Source organism: Pygoscelis adeliae, unplaced genomic scaffold, assembly GCF_000699105.1.
Source record: "Pygoscelis adeliae isolate BGI_AS28 unplaced genomic scaffold, ASM69910v1 Scaffold142, whole genome shotgun sequence".
NCBI classification, from domain to species: domain Eukaryota; kingdom Metazoa; phylum Chordata; class Aves; order Sphenisciformes; family Spheniscidae; genus Pygoscelis; species Pygoscelis adeliae.
Window position 1 is genome coordinate 1,681,571 of NW_008824247.1, and position 5,329 is coordinate 1,686,899.

A 5,329-nucleotide genomic window follows, 5' to 3' on the forward strand; every position below is an offset into this window, starting at 1 on the left:
CTACAGCTTGTACGGCAGGGTCCAGAAGGGCGTTTATCTGGAGCATGGATGTGCCTTGATCTATTGGCTTTGCATATATGCCTCTTCCTGTGCCCGGAAGAGCAGCCAGAGCTGTGTCTCTCTTCCAAATGACTGATTTCCTCGTGTTTCACCTCTTCCCCTCTTGGGAGGCAGGCAGTGGCTTTTATCTCTTGGCCTCGTGGCCGGAGTGGTATACAGTCTACCACAACGATGTCATGCCCTGTTCATGTCTGCTCTGTGCTGGTGTCCCTGCCCATGTGTATGAAGGCCTGGAATGAGTGTGGCTCAGGTGACCTGAAGATCAATTTGATGGGGTCAGGATATTCACCAGTGACCCAGGTATCTAATAGTTTCTTAGGAGGGACTTAATCCCTTGTAGAGATGTGCCTTGGGATAAGGGCTCCTGGAGAAGATCTTACCTTGTGCTCATAGAAATCTGCACATTTCTACATGCACTTGGCGTTACCGTGGCAGACTGGCCTAGATGCATCCTCCAAAACATCTAGGGGGAGCGACCCAATTCCTTAATCAAAACTATGGAACACGCTGAGCAATAAATAATCTAGGACGGATTTTGCATGTACCTCTTTTCCCTGCAGTATTCAACTACTTTGCTGTTCCGCTTCTTGTTCACAGACATCTGTTGGCATATCTGAAAGCAGGGACATAATTTTTTTAATACCTGCAGTGCAGTTTCACTGGTGACTGCCAGTTTCAGTAGGATTAACCCAAGCCTTTCAACTAGGTTAGAAAAGTTCTGCTTCTGCATGCTGCAAGCCATTTCCCCAATGGACTTCAGTGGAGCTGGGCCTGGTTATATCAGACAAGGATCGGCCCCTTTGCATTTCCCCGGTTCTGATCTGCTCTCTGCAAAAGTCTGTTTCAGCATTACCTGGAAGAGATATGCCAGAAGTAGTTTTATATCTTTCACTTAAACCCAACTTTGAATAGAAGAATTTCACTATAAGAAACCTTACATCCTATATTTATTAAGCTATATTAACTAACGCTTTAATGAACATATGATTTGGAAACACTAAGCTTCACACTTTAAATCCATATCTGTATTTTAAAGTATGCCTTTGAATTGCTAGGTTCTAAAACTTATTGGGCTATGAACAAAGTAAGTAATAACAATTAGCTGAGTTTAATATATTTTTTTGCAACAAATTGTTTTGTCCCAGTAGAACTTTAAATCTAGTCCAGTTTTTCTGATTTTTTTTTTAATGGTTTAAAACTAAGTGAACTCAGAAGCTAATGAGCATTGAAAACACTAAGCCTTAGGTGGGATTTTTTCAGCCTAGGATACTTCCTGACTTAACCATACCTCTGGGTACTTCAGCTGCATTTTCACTTGTGTATCAGCAAAACAATTAAACAGAAACTATTCAATAAGATACAGTCAACTCCACGTCATAATGAGGCTAAATAATGTCTCCTGTGAGAACAATAAGTGGGAACTCCTACCTGTAGCACTACAGTCACACTCCCTTTGCAGTCTTGGTTGTGAATTTTGGCTCTTTCTCTGCTGAGGCTATACTCATCTGAGCACAGAAAGTACTGAAAACTCCCTTACAGCCTTGCGGAAAGCTTGTCTGCATAAACAGCCAGCCCCAAAGCTATAGTGCTCATCTTCTAGATGTAAAATCATATCATACTGTGTCCTCTGATAAAGAACAGGATGGAAGTCAACAAAATTCAGATGGGAAACACAACAAACAGCAATTTCAACAAATAAAGGCCTATTTAGCCAGAATTGGACCAAGCCCAAAGTTAAACATACTTGTTTTTCTGGAAATATTACTAACTACAAAATGAAGTTGGGTAGACTGGAACATCTGGTTGTTAATCAGAACTGGCCTATAAGAGAGGTGGTGACTGGGAGACAACCAGTAGGACACGGTGATAATGCAAATATCAGAAAGACAAAGAAGACAGTATCAATAAGGAAGGTGCAGCATACATTAAAGAAAGCTTTAGAAAAATAAACTAACTGTTCAAAAAAATAATATAGTACTCCTCTAGTCTGACATTTCAAAAATAGGAAAAGTGCAATTAGGACTAAACTGTCAACCAGAACATGGCATGCTACAGGACACCAGCGAGGCTGTAAGGCAGAAAGAACAGTGGTCACGGAAAACTTCAGTTACTCACCGCCTCCACAAAGTGGGGAGATGTCAGACCGGACTGTAATTCATGCTACATTTTTTAACAACATAAATTGTTTCTTGGGCAGTCAGACATCACAGAAGGAGAAGCCGTGCAGCCATGAACAGCACACAGGATCAGGATCAAATGTTACTTTTGAAAAATTATGGTGTGATAGTGACCACAATGTGCGTGAGTGAAACATCCTTATGGGAATGGGAAGGCCAGAAGAAGAATCAGCAAAGCACAGGAAGTAATTATAAATAAAATACTACCATTAAAAACACAATAAATTCATCCAAATTGGAAAAACTGAAAAGAACTCGGAAAAGTTAAATAAAAAATTGTAAGAAGGGCAAGAAAAGACATTGAGTAACACCAGGCCAGATGCATCAAAAGCTAATAATAAAACACATCAGAAACAGGAAACCTGCCACAGAGACTGCAGGGTCTGCAGATGATAGATGCAGAACAGGAGTGCTCAGAGAATATAAGTTTGGTACAGGAAAAGTATATTAATTACTTGCAGCAATGCTCACTGTGGAAGGGCTTAGGAGGGTTTCCACACTAGAACTTTTATCTGCAGGTGATGAGTTGGAGAAACGGTCTCAGCTGAAGGGCCAGATGTCAATAGAATGAACAGTGATACATCAGCAGGGCCAGACGATGCTCACCCAGTGATTTTAAAGGAGCTCAGATATGAAATTGCCTGCCTAGTTACTGTGGAGTGTAACTTATTGCTCATGTCAGACTGGTACCAGCAGAATAGAAGGAGGCAGATGCAATATCAGTTTTTAAGAGGGCTGCAGAGGACAGCTGGGGAGTGACAGACCAGGAAGTTTCTTTTCCTTATTGGGGAAAAAAAAAAAGCAAACCACAGAAAAGCAAACAGAATTCAAAGGCATATAATTGGAAAAAATCAGCAAGGCTTCTGCAAAGGCAAATCCTGCTTTTGGTATCTATTACAACTCTGAAAGAGTCAGTGAACGTGTCAGTAAAAGTGAGCTGATCGATACATTTAAAAAACCCTAAACTGTCATGGGATAGAAAGGGAAGTCTCCCTTTAACTGGTTGAAAGACAGAAAGAAGGTGGCAGTGAGCAGTGAAATTGCATAATAGAAGGAGGTCCATAAGAGACTGCATCATTTAACATACTTACAGGAAAAGCAGGAGGATTGCAAAATGTTCTGGTGGTAAAAATGTCATAGATTAAGAGTTGTAGAGTATCACCTCAATGCCAAATGATAAGTGATAAAATGGTAGATGACATTAACTGTTGACAAATGTAAAATAGGGCACATAGAGATAAAAATCACTTCAACACACAAAATAATGAACACAGCAGACACTGGCACACAGGAAGGATCCAGGAATCACTGCAGAGATTTCCCTAAACACATCAGCTCCATGATCAGTGTTGGAAAAATTGCAGAGGGGGGCAATAAAATAATAAAAAACATTGTGACAACTTTGGCTTGAGAAGAAATTAAGCAGACTAGATCTCTTTAACTTGAAAAACTGACTGAAGAAAGTATACGAGTAGTAACAAACATGCACTGACAATTTACACTTTCTCAGTCCATCATATAAATAGCAAACATAATAGGGACATATAAAATTAAGAAAGGCATTTCACAGAACAAAATTGAACTGTAAAACTCAGAAGTACATGATGTTCTTGAAAACAGGACAGATAGGTTTTTAAATGTTTAGACAAATCTGTGGAAGGAAAAGAACCATCAAGAACTGTTAAATATGAGGATAGACTTGCTGGCTCCATAGGAAGCTTAACCCACAGATTACTAAAACTGAGAAGGTATTCTCAAGAGTTATTGCTCCTCATTTTACCTGTTGTCGGGGCACTGTGGAGGCCAGGGGTGCCCCAGGGGTGGCAGGGCAGGGCCTGGTAGCCAGGGCCTGTTCCACCACGCCAGCCAGGGAGCAGGGCAGGCCAGGGGCAGCTGGTGGCAGCCCCAGCAGCAGGCATTGGGCACTTCACTGGGAGTGGGGACAGGCCAAGCAAGAGAAAAGAAGATTGTTAAGAGATGTAGCAGCCTTCAAATATATACAACATAGCAGCAAAGAGGAAAGCAATAAACTATTTTCCATGCACACAAAGTAATGGGCTTGAATGTTAGCAAAGGAGATTTCAGAGCAGTTTGCTTAGTCTAACTAAAAGAGCGTACAGCTGAGTACTATTCTACACTGTTATGTGGGGGTACCAGTATCAAGAGATGATGTCAGTGTTTTTTAAGAATGGGTTCAAACATTGATCAGAAATAGTTTATAACAGCTGTCCTAGCTTGGAGAGGGATACTATCTCTTGGGGAGCTCCCATGAAAGCAAATACCAAAGGTTACCCTTCTTTCAGTGCTTAAGAGGTCACAGACTCCTCAGGCCAGCTCAGTGAAGAGGAGCATATTTTACAATGGAGGAAAATGCTAATAGAAAGTTGCTGCAATTTGCTTATGGGAACTAACAATGAGTATGTGAATAGGACATTCTGCATTTTTCTTGATGAAATTTAGAAAGTGTATAGGTGACTTAGAGCAGCGTTTCCCAGAATGGAAAATGCTTGCCTCAGGGAAGACAAATGCTACAGAATTTTTATTTCCTCCAGGCTGCTGCAGCCTCTTTGGGCTCTCTCAGGCCTTGGGGTGCAGGATCCTTGGCAGTCTTTCTCCAAGGTGAGGGCATTCACAACAGCTGACTCCATCCAGGCAACACAACATAGAATCATAGAATAGAATCATAGAATAGCTCAAGTTGGAAGGGGACCCATAAGGATCGTTGAGTCCAACTCCCTGCTCCTCACAGGACTACCTAAAACTAAACCATATGACTAGGAGTGCCGTCCAGATGCTCCTTGAACTCTGACAGGCAGACTGAGTGAAAATCTCCCAGTATGGTTGCAAACCCCTGAAGGGGCACAGCTTCAACGTGATCACCAAACTCTGATTTCCACCAGAAACGGAAGTATAATGTGATTTGATTAACAGAGTTTTCTTGGAGAGAGTTAAGAATCATCCCTACTACTATTGTTCCAGCAGCCAACTAGCAGCAAGGGGCTGAAACAGGGGGGTAGATGCAAGAATATCAGGGAGCTAGCAGATAGTGTTATTTTTTGCCTTAGAGACCCTGTGGACCCAGCAGCACCGAG